At 44.3% G+C, this 23,037-nt stretch overlaps 1 pseudogene; it reads left to right on the top strand.

The window, feature by feature from the left end:
* The window catches only part of LOC145414036 (G-protein coupled receptor GRL101-like), a 160,270-nt pseudogene that overhangs the window by 95,315 nt on the left and 41,918 nt on the right, over positions 1 to 23,037 (top strand).

Genomic DNA, 23,037 nt, shown 5'->3' with positions numbered 1-23,037 from the left:
CGGGCTGGGATATGTCGTGCGTCAGGGGCAGTACTAAGTCCCCCGGCGTGTGATGATAAAAATATCCTTAAAGGAGAAGTTCAGTAGTTGAAGAGTGTGATCATAAATGTAGATGGCATGACAAATGGACTCATTAATTTAATCCAGTTACTTGATTTTTATGTTTCGTCACACTGAGGTAACACGCAACCAAGTGACTTTAGGCCATCAGGTAGAGTGTGCTTCTTTCTTTTGCAAAACCTCTGCTATAAAAGTTACGAATGTGATATTATTTAGTGTCAGAACTATTCGTATGATGTATTTGCGCACCATTTTGCCACCTTTGTAACTGCTATTGCTGGTATTCATGGATCCACAATAAAGAAGAAAATGGGAAATACTTGTATATGGTCTGTATGCTAGACTTTGTTCCTTTCATGCCATTCCCCCCACTCCTGCTTGTGATTCCCACATTCTTTCCTCTCACCACCACCATCACCACTCCGTATTCACCAGCACCACCACCACCACTCCTTGCTGTCACTACCATTCCCCCTTGCAGTCACCACAACTCCCTCGTGCCAGCATCACCACTCCTCTCTGCCACCACCACCACCACTCCTCCCAGCAACCGGTCCACTCCCCCCTGCCACCATCAGCACATCCTCCTGCCACCACTACCACCATTGCCACTTCCTCCTGCCACCACCACCACAATTCCCCTCTCCACCGCCTCCACTTCCCTCTGCTACCACCATCCTGTTACAAGGTCAGCAGGGCACACTTCACACAATATTTCAAGGAAGTACTACCAACACACAGCATCAACTCTCTTACATTAATACTTTTGTCCCTGAGATTATTTCCCTAATAATAATAACAGCCAGCAGTCTTAACTTATATATTTCTAACTTTTCCTCCTGAGTAAAGTAATTCGTCACAGCCTGAAGATGAACAGAGTGTGACGAATAACGAGCTGAAAATTTTATCAAGCACAGAGACTTTACCCCAAGAGTCATCAACAAATATAATCTGAATCCAAAGCCTGCAAGGAAGACGTTACAAATTTTCTGCACACCTTATACCACAGGGAACTATTTTAAAATCTATAATATCATCAGTGACATCCATACGTGATACGATTGTCTTTTGCTGTGACTATGGCTTTCACTTTTTCAACCCTTTTATTCCGCAGGGTTCCTCTTAAAGAGAATCATATCGTCTGACACATGACAGGATAAAATAGGGTTCGTCCTTATGTTGAAAGAGTTAGCTACATGTGTACAGAGAGAAATCAACGATCACTAATTTTCCTTTTCGTTCAAATTTTCCTTTACAATTACGTATTTGAGATTCATTGACTGTTTTTTTTTTTTTTTTTAAGATAGGTTCCCGTACCACTTCCCCTTTCCCAATGGCTGATGGAGGTGTGGAGTGTTTCGTGGGTGAATGACTGTATTCTGGCGGGCGATGCATCCTTTGTCACTTCCCAACTCACACCACCCCCATTCCACTTCCAGACTCCCCAAATTCCTCTGCCACTTCTCTCTGGGTCTCGTAATTGAGGCTGTGGGTGAGATGTTAGTAAATGACCATGCTGCAGGAGTCAGTGCATCTCATTGTCCTGCAGGTTCAGTGGCTTTGATTCTTAGTGGTATTTCTCCTGATGAATGGCTGTTGAGTGGCGATGCTCTAGTGAAAAGTGCATCCGGTTGTGGTGTAGGTTCTTTGACCGTGGTTCTCTCTTGCTTCAGATCGAGGTGAGGGGTGTGACGCCGGTAAGTATCAGTGCAGCAGCGATCAGTGCTTTCTACTGAGGTACACTTTCTCAGATTTTGCTCCTTTTTGGTCTCTCCCGTGGCAGTGCGAGTCAGAACGTGGAGCGCTGAGACTGGCGGCGCAAAATTGGTCAGGGCATCCCGTTCTGATACAGCATAATTGACTTTCTCTTTGGATCTCCCCTGTGGCAGATCGAGGCAGTGGGTGCGGTCCTGACGAGTGGAGGTGCTCCAGTGGTCAGTGCATCCCGCTCCGGTACAGGTGTGACGCCGCAGCCACACCCCCACACACCTGTGTTGATGGGTCACACCTGCTGAACTGTTGTATGTACACTGCCTGTGTGTGTGTGTGTGTGTGTGTGTGTGTGTGTGTGTGTGTGTGTGTGTGTGTGTGTGTGTGTGTGTGTGTGTGTGTGTGTTCCATTCAAAAGTTGTTGTTACTTAACCTGGATTTTCAGGCCGAGCAGACCCATTGACCACAGGTAAGCAACTGCTTCGGTGGGGCCGTCCTACAGGAACAGTGCAGTACGTAAGCGGTATAGGGAAACGGCTCCCCTTTATGGTGGACTGGGTCACACGAAGGTCGGTTCAAGGTCCTTCCCCACGGCAGGGTGCAGGGAGAAATAAGGTTTGGCTCCTGGGTGGACGCCCTAGCTATGTGGCTCCTAATATGAGTGAAGTCTTTGGGTGAGAGGAAGAATACTATAAAAGATGCGGCATTGGACTGAAGGGGTTAATTCACCACTGTTCGAGATTATTTTCCCTCCCAAGGATTCAAGTTTTAAGCATACGGGCATTATTTCAAAATCCCTTAAGCATGCATTCCTACACCACGCGTAAAAACGCTGAGAAGTATACCAGAACACCAGAGAAGTATACCAGAACACCAGAGAAGTATACCAGAACACCAGAGAAGTATACCAGAACACCAATACCTGTGGCTGGGAATATAACAGACATGAAAGGAAAACAGTAGGGTATAATAAATAGAGGAGAGATGCTGAGGATAAAAGTGAGGATAAACTGATGGAAGTGAGGATGAGGAGGGGACGCAGCGAGGGTGGAAGGAGAGAGGGTGAAAATGATGCGAGGAAAAGTGCCTTGAAAAACTGGTGAAGGGATGCATGCGTGAGTGACATGAAAGGAGATGAAGGGAGGTGATGCTTGGGTGAGGATTAGAAAGGATTAATTACGCAGGGACAGAGAAACTCAGGGAGAAAAATATATGAAGGGAACGCAGAACACAAAGTCGAGAGAATATTACTGGAGAGAGTACACACACACACACACACACACACACACACACACATACACATATACATACATACATTTTATTTATCTATGTAGTGTATGTATGTACGCTTGTATGTGTGTATCTACTGTATACCTCCACACACGTCACCTTAAGACAAACTTGCAGTAGTGAAGGATTTAATGATTAATATATCTATCTCTCCCAGGTTCCAGAAATTTATCTATCTATCTATTGCCAGACGCCTTAATCCTGTAAGGGGTGGCCACAAACAAATCGCCTCCATGTCGCTCTGTCCCCCCTCCATTTCATTTCAGCTTAATATCGCACAGAGATAATAAGATTAACTATGGAAACATTGGCGTAGTGAAGAAGTTAATATTACCATTTGTGCAGAGGAGAGCAGTTACATGAAAAAAACTTCCTTGTGTATGTGTGAGTTTATTTAGTGTTATTGTGATTATTGGCGTGATTGTGTTTGTGTTAATTTGCGTGAGTGTAGTTTGTGCGTTCGTATATATCTGGATCCAGTCTCTGCATTTATAAGAAGGGAGTTGTGTTGTTGGTGTTGCTGTTGATGATGTTGATGTATTGCAGCTGATGTGTGGTGTGGATTGATGTGGTGATGAAGATGATGATGATGTTGGTGTATTGCAGCTGATGTGTGGTGTGGATTGATGTGGTGATGATGATGATGATGATGTTGATGTATTGCAGCTGATGTGTGGTGTGGATTGATGTGGTGATGATGATGATGATGAGTTACAGCCGGCATGTGGTATTCTTCCGTGATGCTGCTGCTGATGATGATGACTATATAACATGTTGCAAGTGACATGATGTGGTTCAGGATGATGATGATGATGGTGATGATATTTGTGATGTTATGATGTGTTGCAGGTGTTGATATTGTGTTGCAACTGACGTGTGGTATAGGTCATATTGATATGTGTTGCAGATGACGTGTGGTGTAGATAGGGGTGGTGATGTTAATAATGTGATGTGTTGCAGCTGTTGATATTGTGTTGCAACTGACGTGTGGTGTGTGGCATGTTGATATGTGTTGCAGATGACGTGTGGTGTGGGTCATGTTGATATTGTGTTGCAGCTGACGTGTGATGATGATATGATATGTTGCAGGTGTTGATATTGTGTTGCAGCTGACGTGTGGTGATGATATGATGTGTTGCAGATGTTGATATTGTGTCGCAGCTGACGTGTGGTGGTGATGTGATGTGTTGCAGGTGTTGATATTGTGTTGCAGCTGACGTGTGGTGTTGCAGGTGTTGATATTGTGTTGCAGCTGACGTGTGGTGTTGCAGGTGTTGATATTGTGTTGCAGCTGACGTGTGGTGTGGGTCGGGGTTGTTCCAGTGCGCGTCGGGGCCGTGTCTTCCTCCCGACCTGCTGTGTGACGGAGAGGTGCAGTGTCCATTGACCTGGGACGACGAGGACCACTGCCGTAAGTTGTGTCCATTATGTCCAGTGTGTTATGTCCTGTATTTTGTCCAGTGTATTATGTCCATCCCTCATTCCCGCCCTGCTGTGCGATAGGTGCGGTGTCTCTAACTTGCAATATTGAGAATCATCGGTGCAGGTTATGTCCAATGATTTATGTCCAGTGTCGTATGTCCAGTTTATTATGTATGGTGTCCACTGGCTTGGGAGACCCGCTGTCGTGGGTTATGTCCAGTGTCCGGTGTCCAGTCTCCTGTGACAACGAAGGGTGAGTGTGTAGTGTAAGGTGCAGTGTGGCGTGGCTGAGAGCACCATTTGGGTCGTTGCAGCAGGCACAGGATTATGTGGTGAGAGAGATATTGGTGACCAGGGTAGGGAGAGAGGGAGGAAGGGAAGGAGGGAGGAAGGGAGAGAGGGAAGGATGAGGGAGGGAGGGAGGGAAGCAGGGGGTGTGGATAGATGATGTAAACAAGGGATGAACAAGCTAATTGCAAGTCGATATAAGCTTCATGGTAGCCTCAGTTGTGCTTGTTCTCTCTTGATGTGCTTGTGTTGCCAAGATACAAATGAATTAGACTATGGTAACTCGTAAACTTCAGCAGAATTGTGCAGTAGGTGAATCGTAACTCTATTTCTCTTATAAACATCCCTAGTATAGTGTACATAGTCTGCAGTGCACAATAAAGTGTTCGGTTCTCCTTTAAAGTGTTTGGGTAGGCAGAAGTGATGGTGTGTTGTGCTAGTGTTCCTGGCTGCAAGAGGTACCAATAAAATACAAGTAGATTTCTCTTCCAGCGTTGCGTTACCTTGATACAGTAGACTGAATTGGAATACCTGGTGACAAGGAGTAGGAATAAAATACAAAAATATCGTTACAGCGTATCGGTAAAGTGTTATAATAGACGGAAATAATGATGTGTTGTGTTGGTGTGTCTGGCTGCAATTGATACGACTGTTGTATATTTCCCCTGCAGCGTTCCAGTGTTCGTCCGAGGCGCGGTGTCAGTGTCGGGACATCTCCATCTCCTGCCACCACCTCGCCATGACACACCTCCCCTCCGATATTGAGCTGCAGATATCACGATTGTAAGTCACGTACATTGCCATTAGCATTAATCATTTCCCTGTTACCTCCCCCTTCATTCCTGCCACTGCCTCGCCATGTCGTACCTCCCCTCCGATATTGAGCTGCAGATATCACGCTTGTAAGTCATGCACATTGCCACTGATAATACCAACTGTCATTTCACTCTTAAGATTCCCTTTTACTAATGTCACCACCGTGCCATGACGCACCATCTCTCCCATATTGAGCCATTGCTGTCAGAATTATAAGTTATGTATATTGTCATTACCATTGTTCGTTAACCTTAAATTGGTGATTTTCGTCCTTTTGCAGCTTATTTCAGTTCAGTGGCAGAATAACGCAATACTGCAGCTCTGCACCCTTGCCACAGCACTTCTTCGTGACTAAAACCATATTCTGTGTCTTTATTTCTTGTAATTGTTCAGGATTCAAGATGCTGATACGACAGCTTTAGATCAGATTAAAGTGGACGTAGTATAATACTCAGTTTCACCAATGTATTCCCACTTCCTTCATTCCCTCCCTCCCTCCCTCCCTCCCTCCCTCCCTCTTTCTCATCGCAAACCCCACATTGTCACACTGTTTTTTTACCTGTACAGTAATAATCTATATCTCTTGAATCAGGTGGCGTACTGTAATGATTTATTCCTGATGCTTCCAGATGATTTTGTTCATTTTGAGGGTGACGTTCTGGACTAGAGCTGTTAGATAATAGCCTTCAGTAACCTCCTCACTGCCAGGGGATCTTCCTCAGCTAATATACAGAATATATATATATATATATATATATATATATATATATATATATATATATACATACTGAGAGCGCATACCTCCGGCAATGCCAGTGTAATTTGTGTTTTATAAACCAACCTCTATTCATCGTCGAGAGGAGGTAATTAATTCGACGGTGTTGGTCTGCTGTGGTACACAATTCAGAGAAGGCGTGTCTCTGCCGACGCTAATAAAATTAACGTTTGATTCATATATCCGGATCCAGATCATCTTTAAAATCTAATAATCTCATCTTTGACCCACTGCCCACATATCCACCAGATTTCACTGAGGTCCGGTAACATCCCTTTTGAAATATCTTGTGGACAGGCATAGACAGACAGACGGGTGAATACATAACCTCCATCCAATTTCGCTGTCGGAGGTAATACTGTAAATATGACTTAGGAGTGAAGCGATTAGGGAAGGAATGTATTTGTGTTGGTTGTCAGAGTCAGGTTGCCTTGAGCCTTTGTGTTGAGGCTCAGGCAGACGGGGTGAGGGAGAAAGAATAAAAGAGGCAATAGGCGACAACGAGTGGAGAGCTGGCTGTCACCCTCACCTGTATGCCACCCTTACCTGTATACCACCCTCACCTGTATACCACCCTCACCTGTATACCACCCTTACCAGTATACCACCCTCACCTGTATACCACCCTCACCTGTATGCCACCCTCACCTGTATGCCACCCTCACCTGTATGCCACCCTCACCTGTATGCCACCCTCACCTGTATGCCACCCTTACCTGTATACCACCCTCACCTGTATACCACCCTCACCTGTATGCCACCCTCACCTGTATACCACCCTCACCTGTATACCACCCTCACCTGTATGCCACCCTCACCTGTATGCCACCCTCACCTGTATGCCACCTTCACCTGTATACCACCCTTACCTGTATACCACCCTCACCTGCTCTAGTATTTTAAAGTAACGATATGCCATCTTTAGTGGAGGCTGCGACATATGCAATTTTAAAACACCCTCACATACATCACCATCTGATCCCGCTGGTGAAAAATACCCAGATATATGCTGTACATTTCCTGGTTTCGTGTCCGTGGGCGAGTGTGAGGTAATGTAGTGTGTGTGGGTAGGCGAGGTGAAAAGCAGCTGAGGCCTTAAGTGTAATTGTTGGTCGCTTCTCAAAGACTTTACGTGTCTGGGAAAGTCCGTGGCTGTACCTGACTCAAATGTACCACGGGTTGTATTTAATTTTACACACACACACACACACACACACACACACACACACACACACACACACACACACACACACACACACACACACACACACACACACACACAGAGCCGAACCAGCATTTACACATATCCTCCATTTCCAACAACGAGGTAATTATAACAAACCAGGTGGTCAGTATGGCTTATGTAATGGCCACTATAAACACAGCCCCGTTGGTTTCCTCTCACTCTATTCCTTATTATACTATCAGGATTATTATCTGATCTTTATTACTGGGAAGAGGGTTGATTGAGTGAATGATATGTAAAGAAAAATTAAGGTTTGGACAGAGGAAGATGGTAAGGTGGAAGAGAGCATTTGTGTGTGTGTGTGTGTGTGTGTGTGTGTGTGTGTGTGTGTGTGTGTGTGTGTGTGTGTGTGTGTGTGTGAAAAATTAAGGTTTGGACAGAGGACGGTGGTGGGGTGTAAGAGAGCATTTGTGTGTGTGTGTGTGTGTGTGTGTTTTGTTTCATGTCTCTAGGATTTACAATGACAATGCCTATTTACTACAGCCATCCATAACAGTGCTTCATAAATCATTCTACCGGACACGGGCGAATTAGGAGAATCTTATCTATACCACTGTCACACGAGAGCACTAGTACCCACCGTCTGTCTAGGGAGGCGTTGGCTATATCTGCTATGTGGCACTGGAGATACGAACCGGGTTTCATACTTCGATATACGTAGCGGGGAGTAAAAAAAAATGAACTAGTTCAGATCCACAGACTCCTTCCTATTGCCGGGGTCTGTTCTTGTTATCTTCTTCGACGCGGTTTATTTCATTTTATTCCTCCCACCCACCACCCTCCCCATCTAGAGTTGTCCTTACACCTAGAGGCAGGGTTCTAGACACGAGCCTGGATCCACGACATATTTCCTCTTGTTACTCTGGTTTTGATTTCCAGGAAGAATAAAGGATGGAAGTTTTACCCTCCTCTTTCTTAGTCCTTCCTGCAAGATGAAGTAATATGATAATATTCCTCCCTTAACTAAGATTTCGTTTTCGCGGGCAGAACAAGAGATATGGGAAGATTCTGCTCTCCTTGTCTTTCCTGCAAAAAATATAAGACCGTAGTTACGATAAGGGGTTGATTATAAGCTTGTTTATCTCAATCTAAGGGTTACTTTGTTGGCTGGGGCGTGGATAACTGTAAAGGGAAGTATTAACACTCTCAGGCTCCTGTGACTCACTCTCAGCTGAATAAAATCGCTTGGTCTTAGACGGAATAGGATACTAGAGTTGTCCCGGCCATGAGAGGGTTAGTGGTACATGCCCTGAAGCTCCTACGACTTACTTCCAGCTAAATAAAACTAACTGCATCTTAAAAATACGAGGGGAGGTGAGACCAAGAAAGTATTGATTGTGTAGTATGATTCTAGTTAACTTCTGTGTTGCATATGTATTTTTGATCATTAATCCATTTTAGGGAATATAATATTACGCTCGTCATTTCATACTCTTAAGTGTTAGAAATATGTTATAAGGATGTTTTTGCTGGCACCTCAGGCTTATATTTATCACCAGCATGTCTAACTGTTATCAGAAAGGAGGGAAATTGAGAGGCTGGAAGAGGGAGGAATATCACTAGGTTGTTAGCTGACTGACAGGGATGTGAACAAGAAGCATCACATTCGCTCTCTAATTTATATGCATTTACAAACAATTTTCGTGTCTTTTTTTTTTTTTTTGTCCTATACCAAGTGCCATTAAACACATTTTCTGTCACTTCATATAAAGTAACAATTTTTCGTTTTCTGTCTGTTCATATAAGGTAACTATTACACTGGTCGAAGTACTGTGCCTGTATCATATTAGTACTGAACCAATCGAAGCCATACTTAGATTCACTCAAATTAGATGTTTCTTGACTCCAGTGATCTTTTAGACTACCTTTCTATATTGTTTTTACTTTAACTTGGCCTAAAACTGCCACGTCCCCATCCTGAGTTTTGTGTTGTGGCAATAGAAAGCACATGAATTTGATGCCAGTCACGAAGAAGTGCAATGGAAAGGATGTAGAGCAGTTGTATTGTCTCTTTCGACTACTGACCTGCGAGATAAAACAGCAAACGGAATAAAATCTGGATCAAGGTAGAGTAAAAACACTAAAATTGATCCCCACTTGGACGCCTTATAAGTGGAATTTCATCAGCAAACATAGGTCAGGTGTCCACCCCACATTCTGACCACCTTGATTTACTTGAAGCGGGGGATGCCAGATTACAGGTTTGCCTTGAAGGGGAAGCTAGTGTGGTGGACTTTTAGGTGGATGAGAGAAGGGGGGCGGGTTTGCAGCTCCCACACAGCGCTTGGTTCCGTGCAGTACAGGTGTTTATTGATGTTTTGTTGTTTTCTGTGTTGCAGTCACCTGGCGGGCAACCTGCTCAACTATTCTCTCAACGTCGACACCTTCCTGCCATACCGCCACATCGTCTACCTGTAAGTACACTACACTTACTAGTATTCTTGACACATAATCAACTCATAAGTCTGTATAGTAGTAGAGTAGTAATAGTTAGTAATAGTTGTAGTAGTAGTAGCAGTAGTAGCAGAGGTAGTAGTAGCAGTAGTAGTAGAAGTATTTGTTGTTGTCTCTGGTTCATCTGAAATTCGACCCCAGTGGACTGCAGGCTGAAGTTGCCCCCCTCAGGCAGTCCACCATCCTCCTCTTGTGGGGGGGATAGGGAGAGAGTTGAGGGACGTTTATATAACCGGGCAGCTCCACCTTTAGGCTTTATCAGTGCCCCCCCGTGAAGGCGTCCCTCTCCAGCGCTGTCCCTATTAGTATGGTAAAAGTAGGAGGTAAAATTTAGGAATCAGATGTCTTTCGTGAATGATGAAATAACTTTAGGTCTATTGGGAACTTAAAAAAAAAAAGTATAGTTTTGTGTTTTGATTTTAGGAGTCTTTCGTTATGTCATTAGGTCAATCACGCTAAGAGTATTATTGAGGCCAGTAAGGTAATTATAATCATGCAGAGTCAAAGAAACAGCCATCTTCCTAATTCCGTCTGAAGAATATTTACAAAGGACGAAACACAATGAAAACGCCATCTCAAATCGTGCTTGTTTCAGATGGTTCGATTTTTTTCCCCTATGTGTGCGTCAGATTTCAGGAAGATTCTTGTCTCCCTGTCTATACACCTTTTCGAAGTCGTATTCATTGTGCTGGTTATGGTATTTATTTGTAGTCATTATTGGGTGATTTAGTTTTTGTAGTGTCAGTCTGAGTGGGAGTGTTAGTGGTGGTGAGGATAACAGGGTCCCTACTTCCTCCTCCATTGATCGGAGTAACGGCAACCTGATATAGTTGTGGTAGTGTGGTTGTGGTAGTGTGATAGTGGTAGTAATGTGGTTGTGGTAGTTTGGTTGTGGTAGTGTAGTTGTGTGGATGTGGTAATGCAGTAGCGTGATTGTTGTGGTAGTGTGTTTCTGGTAGCATGGCAGTGTTGGTGGAATAATGGAAGTGTGGTAGTAAAGTAGTGTGGTAGTGGTGGTATGGTAGCGTTTTATTATTATTCATGCATGTAAGTAAGAACCAAAAGATAGAAGCCTGCAAAAAAAGTCGTTCTTCCCAGGTAAACTGAACAGAAAAAGGGCCATATTCAAGATCCGTTCACAGCGAGAGACCCTGACACATCGCGATTAAAAGAATGGAGGTCATAGGCAGAGGGAAATACAGAGCAGGGCAGTTCCAGAGTTAACCTGTTGCATTCGTGGAGGACTGAAAGTATTGGTTAATTTTTGCATGAGAGAGTTGGACAGAAAGGATATGAGAGTGTGAGGCCAAAGGGATAGTGTGATGGTACTAACGCCCTATCCTTAGCAACAGCAGACTGTCCCACCTTCCTGATGGTGTGGTCTGGCTCGCCGCTGTGGTAGTGTGGTGGTAGTAGTGTGGTGGTGGTAGGGGTAGTGTGGTAGTATTAATTCCTATCCCCCTTGCAAAGATCTCCGCAGTAACCTATTCCATCTGCCAGCTTGTGTGTTACTGGGTGTGGGTCTAGTGGTAGTGTAGTGGTAGTGGTGGTGGTAGTGTGGTAATAATATGACCTCTCTCCACCCACAGTGACCTCAGCAACAACAGCCTGACCCACCTGCCAGCTGGTGTGTTCGTGGGTCTAGCTCGCCTCCGAATCCTGGACCTGCGACACAACAGCCTCACCCACCTCCATAACTCATCATTCTTTGGCCTCGCTAACCTCAGGACGCTGTAAGTAGCAGTAGTAGTGCAATGTAGGGGACATGTAGAAGAACAGTGAAGGTTTATGTGTGGCAGCGGGTAAGTTGGTAAGGTGTTTGCGTCGAGAAATGTGTTTGAAAATATATTGAAAAAAGCAAGGGATCTGTAGGTAGCCTTTATAGAACTTAGAGAACATTATAGAGACGCCTTTTAGTAAGTTTTAATGGTATATGGGATGAGAGGGAGACTTGCGCAGTGAAGAATCTACATCTCAGAAGTATATCTTGTGAGCGAAAGGGGAAGAGAGATGGATGGATGGAAGTCAGGGTGAGGTTGTGTTAGGGATGCGGTATGTCTGTCCAGCTGTTCAGTCAGTTCATGGAGGAACTGGGAGAGGGAGAAATGTAAAGGTTCCAGGAAGAAGAGTGAATAGGCTACAGAGAGACAGGGAGACTCAGTAATAACTTAGGGAGAAGGGATGTCTCTGAAGTAAACAACTTGCTAATGTTGCAGTATTGGTTGCATATTCAGTGGGTAAAATGAAGAGGTTGGTGTCAGAGATTGAAAGAGTGTATGAGACGAGGATTTTGAATGTGAAAAAAAAAAAATGTAAGGCCATGAGATGTACTAGAAACAATACACAACGACTTGGGAATAAGTGCAAAACGAAAAGGTGTCAAGGAAGTCAAAAATTTTAGATATTTTGGGGTAGTTTCATATTCTAGACAGCCACGTAAGCTCCCTAACACCTTTTCCTCAGTGATTTATTTCTTGATCTCGTTGGTTAATATAATTTCGTACCTTACTTCTGCAGAGGGGGAGGGCAGTGAAATGGCGGGGGACAGGGCGACATGGAGGCGATTTGTTTGTGGTCACCTCTTACAGGATTAAGGCGTCTGGCAATAGATACATACACCTCTGCAGAGTATGGCGATATTAGAATGTATTCGATAACACAGAAGAGAACAGTAAGGTGTAGCATGCAAAATAAGTCGCTTAGGAAGAGGTGTTAGGGAGCTTCTTTAACTGACAGGAATACGAGCCCTGAAGTAAGCAGTAGGACGGAAGAATAGACAGAATAATTAGAGGCGTTGAGATGTGTGTGGAAGGAAAGATGTGTATTTCAAAGATGTAATGCCAGTTGTGCTAAAGTATGAACGGTTCTTGAATTCGGCTGTCTGTTATCTTGTTTTTGTTTTGTCTTGGAGGGAACAAGTTGCGGACTCCTGGCCTTTGGTTCCTTCTTTCTTGCATAAAAAAAAGGAGCAGAGGTAGTAATAGTAGTAGTAGCACCAGTAGTAGAAGTAGTAGTAGCAGTAGTAGTAGAAATAGTAGATGTAGTAGTAGTAACGTATAACTGAAGGCTCATCGTTCGGTCGCCAGTATTCCGTAGTACATACAGACTAACATCTACATCATCCTGTATTTTATTTCCAGTGTACTCTAGATGGTTATTCTGCATTTTCTGAAGGAGTATTACCGACCGAGATGCTTTCCAGGTTGAGAACTATTAACAGGCGTAAGGAAATCAAAGAGGAAGGATGGGTGGAATACATGAATCATCCTTTTTTCTGTAATTATAGTAACGTGGGAGACTGTGTGTGTGTGTGACAGTAATGGTGATTGGGATTAATTTCATACGTGTACTGAATTATTAAAGACTTGGGTTAATTATGCAGCAGGACTTTTTATTTTACTGGCTTGAGAGAGAGAGAGAGAGAGAGAGAGAGAGAGAGAGAGAGAGAGAGAGAGAGAGAGAGAGAGAGAGAGGCATGATATATACTGAATAATGGTGTTACTAATAAGCCCTTCCCTCCCCGCCCCCAGGCACCTGACAGAGAACCGACTTGCGGTGTTGGACGGGTGGGCATTGTACGGATTGTCCTCTCTCTCCACCTTGTGAGTATGTACCACCCACACCCTCTTGTACCCCTCCTGTACCCCGCCCTGTACCCCACCCTGTCCCTACCCCACCCCTACCCCTGCACCTTCCAGTCCTTCCCCCCTTCCCCCATCTGTCCTCCCATTTATCTCTGAAAATAAAGGTAATGTACATAGGATAAAGTTCATACATACATACATACATAGGCTACATATACACATACATAGGCTACATACATACCTACACAGGCTACATACATACATACATACAGATATACAGTAGATGTAGATATGCAAGTAGGAGAGAATTACTGAACTAATATATACATTCTTGGAAGGGAATTTGATGTTTCTTGCCGGGAGCCAACTTACGTACCAATAATTTCACTGACCTTTCCATGTTCTGTAAAAATGTGTGTGTGTGTGTGTGTGTGTGTGTGTGTGTGTGTGTGTGTGTGTGTGAGAGAGAGAGAGAGAGAGAGAGAAACAACCTTGAGAGAGACTTACCTTCCCACCGCTTCAAATAATCCTTCGTTCGTGACCTTGGCCTTCTTCACAATTCTTTACCGTCACACTCACACAATTTCCCATTTATGTGGTGCTCGGCTGCCTCTCTGCGTCACACCATCCAAGCGTCACTTACTGGTTCATGGCTCAGGCAATTTCCATACCTAATTTCCCTCCGTCTGGGTTTTAATTGACTCAGACTTTCCTCCCTTCCCCTAAGTCCTTGCTTCACTTTCCTCATTCCTAGTGACCTTTTCCTCCTCTCTTTCCCTACTCTGTCCTCCCCTTTCATGCTTTTCCTCTCTTCTTTTCCCCCCCTTTTCCCTAACTCAGATTTCTATGCCCCACTTTAGGTAAATAATATTCTGTGGTTTTAGATGGTAGAGGATCCTATAGTTGCTTCGACCGTGAGAGGGTTATTGGTCACAATATTAAGTCTCTCAAAGCTCCTGTGACTCACTCTCAGGTGTATAAATCTGGTCTTTTGGAGTAGAGTTGCTCCGACCATTAGGGGGTTAACGAATTTTTCCCTGGCTTGCGTTGGTGAGCTTCCCTTCCTCTCTCTCTCTCTCTCTCTCTCTTATTCCCTCCCCTCCTCTTTTTTTTTTCTCTCTCTCATATCCCTCTCCTTCCTTTCTTTTTTCTCTCTTATTCTCTCTCCTTCCTCTCTTTTTTCCCGCTCTTATTTCCTCTCCTTCCCCTCCCTAGCACCTCTTCCTAATTTATTTATTTTGCATATTACACCTTACTGTCCTATTCTTTGTTATATAAATCCTTCAAACATCGCCATCTTTTACATAGTAGGGCCATTCCAAAAATAAATCGCTACGGAAGAAGTGTTAGGGAGCTTCCTTATCCAGTACCGCCCTTGTTCTCTCTCCCTCTGCTTGTCACTCTTCTTCAATCCCCATCATTTTTACTCTTATTCTCTCTTTTTCCTCTGTTATTCATTCTTTTTCTGTGTCTTTACTCTTTTCTCTCACTTTTCTTCTCTCTACACCCTCTTTCTCGTATTTCTTCTGCTTCCTCCTTTTGTGACTCCTCTTCCTCCTCCTTCCTCTTTCTCACTTCTCTTCATCTTTTTCTGTATCCCTTCTCCTTCCTCTTTTTGTGACTTCTATTCCTCCTCCATCCTCTTCCTCACTCCTCTTCCTCTCTTCCAGGTGTTCTTCCCTCTCTTCCCCTCCTTCCTTCCCTGTCATGCTTTCCTTCCTTCTTATTCATTCATCAGTTTTTCCACGACATGATCAACGGTGCCTAATGATTCCTTTGTAGCTTCTTCTCCTTATATGTTTTACTAATTACGTCTCCATATTCCTGACACCACGCGATTGTAATCTTAAAAAAGGCTTCCCGAAAATAGTGAAAAATTAAAATATAAGCTCCATTAAGCCCCCCAAAATAATAATAATAATAATAATAATAATAATAATAATAATAATAATAATCTAGGGAGTGACAGCAATACGCTCAAAAACATCTAGTCAGGCTGAAAAAGTTAACCACCAGACGATTTTATTCAAGGATTCTTAGTCAGCCGTACTAGTGAAGGGATTTACTAGGCCTTTATCAACCCCTCCAGCTCCAATCGTCTCCCCTGAGCTATGTAAAATCGTCTGGAGATAGTGAGATAAGGGAGTGTCAGGGGATAGAGGGAAATGGTGTTAGATTCCACCCCCGCTGCTCTCATCCCGTTTTCTTCTATCTACTGCTTTTTATCTTCCTCTAAATCAACCTCTATTTTATCCCCTCACCCTCTTCTGACTCTGCTTCCTCCTCTTCCTTCTCCACTCTCTCCTCCTCCACCTCTTCTTCTTCCTCCTCCTCCTCCTCCTTCCCCTTTTCTTCCTCTAGTTCACTCCTCCTTGCTCATTTTTATCACTATTCGTTTAAAAATAATTTGCTGAGAAAATTACCTGCGTCCACGTTAACATTGCTGTTCCTCTCCCTCCACATGCCCATTTTCCGGTCCCTTTCTCTTCTACTGCATCTTTATCTTCCTTTTTTTTCACCTTTCCCTTCTAATCCACGTCTGAAAAGTCGATCAACGCGGTCTTTCACATCCGTCCCTTGTTCTCCACTGCTTTCCATTCCTTTTCCGTCCTCATTGATATTCCCTTAAACATTTTTCACACTCTGCGCCAGATTACGTGAATATTACATGATACACAGCTTTTTAAGGTTAACTAAAGAATGGGGACATATAACCCAGCCTTGGAGATCCCCGGGAACGACAAATATCCTTATCAATATAGTCTTATCCTGGTAACAACTCTAAACCACGCTGGAGCACTGACACACACCTCTGCCAATTACCCCAACTTTCGTGGTCTCTTCTCCAGTTTCCCTGTTAAACATCGCCTCTCCTGTGACTTTCACCTCTTCCTCGTCGAATTCAGCTAAGGCCAGTGACAGCAGCCTTTGTTCTGTATCTTCTTCCTCTGTACAAACTTCATAGCTGAAAGTGATATTAGCATGTACGTGAGCAGCAGCCAGACTTCTTCGTGTGTTCCTGAAACTAGGTCTTCTGAATCCATTACACTTTGCCTACGGACATCCTCCCAATGTGTGACTAAATATATATGTTCTGTGTACCATTTCCTCTTCACTACCTCTCATACCATTTCCTCTTCTCTGCCTCTCTTTTCTCATACCATTTCCTCTTCTCTGCCTCTCTTCTCTCATACCATTTTCTCTTCTCTACCTCTTTTCTCATACCATTTCCTCTTTACCTCTTTTCTCACACCATTTCCACTTCTCTGTCTCTTTTCTCATACCATTTCCTCTTCTCTACCTCTTTTCTCATACCATTTTCTCTTCTCTACCTCTCTTTTCTCAAACCATTTCGTCTTCTCTACCTCTTTTCTCAAACCATTTCCTCTTCTCTGCTTCTCTTCTCATACAATTTCCTCTTCTCTGCCTCTTTTCTCATACCATTTCCTCTTCTCTACCTCTCTTTTCTCATGTTAGTCGTTCTGTCTCTTCCCATTTTCTCACTTCTATCTCTCTTATCTTCCCATTTCCTCCATTCCAGGTCTTTTCCTTCCCATCTCTTCTCCTGTTCCTTCTAATTTCCTTTCAGCTTCTTCGCCTCTCATCCTTTACTCCTTCCAACCCCTCTTTCCTGCACATTTCTTCCTTATACCTCCCTTCCTTAACCCTTTCCTTCCTTCTACCTTCCTTTTTCTCCTTTCCCCGTTTCCTCTCATTCCATCTCTTCCTCCCCTCCATCCTCCCTTTCCATTTCCTCCCTTTCCCCTCTTCTCTCTTCCCATTTCCTCCCTCCTACCACTTCTTCTTCCGCTTTCTTCCTTTCCCTTTTTTCCATTCCTCTCTCCCATCACTTATTCTTTCCCATTTCCTCTCCACTATCTCTCTTCCTTCTCTTTTTGTTTCTTTCCCTCTCCGCGTTCCTCTTTCCTCCCTTCTACTTTTCTTTCCTCTACTTTTCTCCCATTCTTTCCTCTCCTCACCTCACCTTTCATTTTCATCCACACCTTGCTTCTTACTTCCTCTCCTCACCTCACCATCCTCCCATTTTCTTCCTTACCCATCTTCCCAGTTCCTCTCTTCACCACTTTTCATTTTGTTCCTCACCTTTCATTTTCTTCCTCGTCTTTCTTCCCACTTCCTCTCCTCTCCTCACCATCCTCCCATATTCTTCCTCACGTCTTCCCAATTCCTCTCTTCACCGCCTTTCATTTTACTCCTCACCTTTCATTTTCTTCCTCATCTTTCTTCCTACCTCTCCTCTCCTCCTCCCATTTCCTACCTCACCTCACTTCCCAGTTCCTCTCCTCGCCTTACCTTCTTCCCATTTTCTTCCTCACCTGGCCACAACACAGGTGAGTTACAGGGGCCACTAATATAGACCCACCGACACTAATGACGCAGGGGGGGGGTCGGGGGGGGGCCTTGTGGTGTACGGTTACGGTCAAAACTTTGCTTGCTGTTTCACCGTGGATCTTACAGGGTGGCTCAAAATTAACACCCCTCATCCACACCATAGGGCGATTTCTTTTGTGTTGTAGGGACGCCTTATGCTTATCCTGCATCATTTATTAATTTCTTACTCCCTGTGTCACATCCACGCCCACACAAGCAGACTGAGCGCTGATTATGGACCATTCAGTGTTCTAGATGCCACAGCAGACCCCGTAACACCTCTTCCCCAGCTATTTATTTTGCACATTGCGTCTTTTTATCATTCTGTACAGCTATAGACAAAAGTTCCCCGGCTCTTTTCCGTGGCAGTGGAAGGTGTTACATGACAGGAGTAACACAAGAGCAGGGTATGTGAAGGAAGGAACTCTGTCGGATAGGAAGGAAGGGGATATAAGGAGGGCAATGCACAGTTCAGGCAGTGAATTGTCAGTGAACCTTTACTCATGGTTGTGCTTTACTGTGAAGAAATTTGTCTGTAGTAGTAGTAGTAGTAGTAGCAGTAGTAGTAGCAGTAGTAGTGGGGTGGTGGTGGTGGTGGTGGTGGTGGTAGTAGTAGTAGTAGTAGTAGTAGTAGTAGTAATGGGGTGGTGGTGGTGGTAGTATTAGTAGTAGTAGTATAGTAGTAGTAGTGGGGTGGTGGTGGTTGTGGTGGTGGTAGTAGTAGTAGTAGTAGTAGTGGGGTGGTGTTGGTGGTGGTAGTAGTAGTAGTAGTAGTAGTAGTATTAGTAGGGTAGTAGTAGTAGTAGTAGTGGCAGTAGTAATAGTAGTGGTGGTGGTGGTAGTAGCAGTAGTAGTAGTGGTAGTGGTAGTAGTTGTAGTAGTAGTTGTTGTTGTTGTAGCCCCAGGTTCATTGGCAACGTGAACCCAGTGGACTGCAGGCTAAAGTTGCCTTCTTGTAGATCACCCTCCTTTTTGCTGGATAGGGAGGGGGGGTGAGGGATGTTTGTATAACCAGGCACCTCCACGGCCTAGTTATATCAGTGCCACCACGTGAAGGCGTCCCTCTCTCTCACCATGTCAGTACTAAAACATATAACAAAGTGAGTATAAAATGTTCATTCATTCATTCATTGCCAGACGCCATGTATCCCAAACGGGGTGGCCAAGGGCTTAGAGTTAATTGTTTTACAGGGAGGGGCACTAATCCTCCACCAACCCCACTTGACACGCAGGGATGCCAACAGCATCTGGTGTTCCCAAGCGGTCACCCATCCAAGTACTAACCAGACCCAACGTTGCTTATAAAATGTAATAAGCAGAATAAGTCAGTTAAGGAAAAGTGCTACGAGAGAAGTACGTATGGGCAGAGGAACATACCAAGCTTTTCTCAGAGTAGGAATATCAGCCAGCAGGGGAAGGTAGGAAGCTGATGACCTGAAATATAAGGCGATTAGAAAGAGTCATTTTTGGGCAGAGACATATACCTTGCCCCTTCCAGCCAAGCTATCAGTCAGCAGAGAGGAATGAAGAATATGAGTTGAAATATTAGGGTATCCAAGACTAGAAGTATTAGTCAGTAGAGGAAAGTAAAAGGTATAAGAAGTAAAATATTAGGCGATCAAGGAATTAATTTGTCGGCAGAGAAATATACCAAGTTCCTCTTAACTAAGGAATATAGGTCAGTAAAGCAAAAAACACAAGAGGTAAAAGAATGGATATCAGAGCCTGTCTCAGCCTAGGAATACTGCCCGCCAGAGGAAAGTAACAAACAGAAGAGCGGGAGTATTAGACAGAGAAACCCATTATTCGACAGAGAAACATACCAAGCCTCAGAGGAACGTAAGAAGCAGTAATGGTGAAATATTAGGCGAACTTTTTTCCCCTGATTCTCGCTCTGCCCACCGCTGATGCATCGACTCTAAGTGGAAAGTTGGGTGGGTGAGGGAGACGGCGGTATTTGGCAATGTCAGGTTTGTCGTGGGTGGCACTTGGAATTGGCAGGCAAGTGTGACGCGCTTACCCTCCGTCAGTGTGATAAGGTGTTCGTTTAGTTCATTTTTGCTGCCTCCAGACGATTTTTACCCACCTTAAAAACCCATATCTAAATTCCAGCCCCTCTAGTTTGAAAAGTATCTATGAAGCTGCCTAAAATTTCCTGGAGAGAATACGATAAAAATGCGTAATGGGATTGAAGAGGTTAAGAATTTCGCCATATTTTGCTGTAATGTTGCTCTTTCATACCTTTTCTGGCTCACAGTCGGGCACAGAAGTTCGCCTAATCTTTCATCCATCTTTTCCTCGCTTTCTTCCACTGACTAATGTTCCTAAGCTGAGAGAGATTTGATATGTTTCCCTAATTTTGGAGTGGATGCAGTGAACGAGGGGAAGAACTTTCACCCCTGTTTATACCCGCGTCCGGTGAAGTTCAGGCCTTGAGTGGAAAGTTGAGAGGGCTGGGGGGAGCGACACAGACATTTGGCCCTCTCAGGATTTCTATTGCTTGCATCTGGAAATTGTCAGGCGGTGAGAGACGCTTGAGAAGGGTACCAGGTACCGCATTTGGTGGTGGTGACGGTGCGGGAGGGTTGTGTTACGTCTGGTCCTCGCGCCTCCTTTACGGTGTGGGTCAGAGGTGCATGTGAGAGTGTTGTGCCTTGTTTGTGTAGGTTATCCTATGAATGTGTGAATGTTCAAGTAGCCTGTTCCGCATACGCTTCCTCTGTAGCACTGTTCCCAGCGATGCCTGTGTTCATCGTGGAAAATAACAGTGTGGGTTTCTGTCTGGCTTCGTCCTAAATCTGTTCGTCACCCCTAAAGAAAGTTTCATCCGCTCTACGTGCTATGATCTTTCCACTGCAGACCCCTCCCGTTTCTTCTGGCACCTTGCTAAAACCTCCATCAACTTAAATTTCTCCTTTTTTTTTTTTTTTTTTTTTTTGTAGGAGTGGCTCTGTTGCATTTTCTTGCCTTGATAAAGCCGAACTCTTTGCTTAAACTTTTTGGTATAACTCTACTCAGGGTGATTCTGGTTCTGTTCATTTGAGTTTTATCAGAAAATATCTGGGTTTGCGCATGAATTGGTGCAGAGACTGAGCGATCATGTTATTATTGTTTCACCTCAACTTGGACCAAATTTTACCCTTTTTGCAGCTTATTTCACGGAGCTCAGCGGCAAAAAAGGCATTACTATGACTTCACCTCCTTACCATGGCACTTCTTCGTGACTGTCACCATATTCTAGTGTTAGTCTACTGTTACAACTCAGCATTAAAGATGAAGACATGACAGTTTGCGGCCAAGTTAGAGTAAAAAAGAGTATAGTACGTCCTCCTCTCTAATTTTTGTGATTCTTCAGCTCATTGCTCTTATCTCCATTACTCCAGAGGCAGGAGAGTGAGGAGGACAGGCCGGGACGTGTAAGAGTTATACTGACACTAGTTTAAGTTGGGATATCTTTAGTCTATGTTGCTTTATGTGTCTTTTGTCTGGCGTTATGTTGGTATCAGTTCAAAAAATTCACGCTGCTTACCTTCATGCTTACCTTCATTCACACTACCCTCATCCACACGCTAAACCCTCCCCCACCTCACATTTCCTCACATGCACACTTACCCTCACACTGCATCTCAGACCTCCTACCCTCACCCTCACTCCACAACCTCCCCTCCACATGACACTCCCTCACCCTCAGTCTCACACTCCAGCTGTCTCTCCCCCATCACCCCCTCACACCGCACAGCTCTCACTCTCTCCCTCACCCTCACTACCCACCTTCACTCTCACACAGCAACTCCTCATCACACTTCTTATTCTCCCTCTCACCCTCACGCTGCATCTCTCCCTCTCACACTGGGCCACCCTTACCTTCACCCTCACCCTTTTACATTCACCCTCACCTGCATCTCTCCACTTCACACGATACCAGTCTCACTCATGTGCTTCTCAACTTTATCTCGTCTCCCAGCCGTGCCTACCTCTCTTATACATGCACTGCCTTTCACTTTAATGTCAGATTTGCGTTGATTTCCATCCCTCCAGCTGCAACAAATGTCCGAACCATCAGTACATTTCTCCTCCTTATTCTCAGTTGCACGATAGTTATGTTCTCAGTATGTTTAAATAATAATGTTAGGGACAGTACATATACAGCTCTATCTATGTACGATTTAAGACTTCCCTGCCATCCGTAGGCTTTGAGAATCGATGGTTGGAAATTTGGGGGAAAATTTGGGATCCTTTTGCAGTTGGACGCGGTGTGGAAATGGTCGCTTTGATAAATGGGTGGTGAGGCGGGGCAGGGCGGGGCAGGGCGGGGCGGGTGGAGCTGGGCGCTGCACCTTTAAAGAGAGAGCGGGGCGGCAGGTAGGACACTGGTCGTGGCTGTGGCATTGCGTTAGCCATGGGCGGGGCTGGGACGCTGCTCCAACACATCGGCCATTCAACATCACAGTTACTTTAAGATGTATCTGTAGTTACTTTTAGGTTTATTTATTCTCACTTATATCTGTACTTACACACTTTAAGATGTATTTATCCTTGCTTATATCTGTAGTTACTTTAAGATGTATCAATTCTTACTTATTAAATCTATAGCTAGACACTTTAAGATGCATCTATTCTTTTTCGTTATATCTTTGCTTAGACCACTAGGAATTAATACCTTCAAGCAATGGACGAGTTGTAAAGTTTATTTTGGGCACTGTCAGGCGATATTACGCACCATAGGAAATTCACAAACAGGTAAAGAGTGGAGGAAATCAGGTCAGATGTAGCAAGGAAATACACTAGAGAAGGTTAAAAGAAATCCTTGTGACCTAAGTTGATTTTGTTCATTGTTTTAAACGGTAACTTTTCCACTTTCCTATTGGGTGGCTGGAGGACTGTGTGTGTGTGTGTGTGTGTGTGTGTGTGTGTGTGTGTGTGTGTGTGTGTGTGTGTGTGTGAGAGAGAGAGAGAGAGAGAGAGAGAGAGAGAGAGAGGGATTCTGGAACATATTTAGC

Source organism: Coenobita brevimanus, chromosome 98 (genome assembly GCF_032717465.1).
Source record: "Coenobita brevimanus isolate Jiangsu-jjx chromosome 98, ASM3271746v2, whole genome shotgun sequence".
NCBI classification, from domain to species: domain Eukaryota; kingdom Metazoa; phylum Arthropoda; class Malacostraca; order Decapoda; family Coenobitidae; genus Coenobita; species Coenobita brevimanus.
The sequence above is the reverse complement of the archived record's forward strand: the minus strand, read 5'-3'. Positions and strand labels throughout refer to the sequence as shown.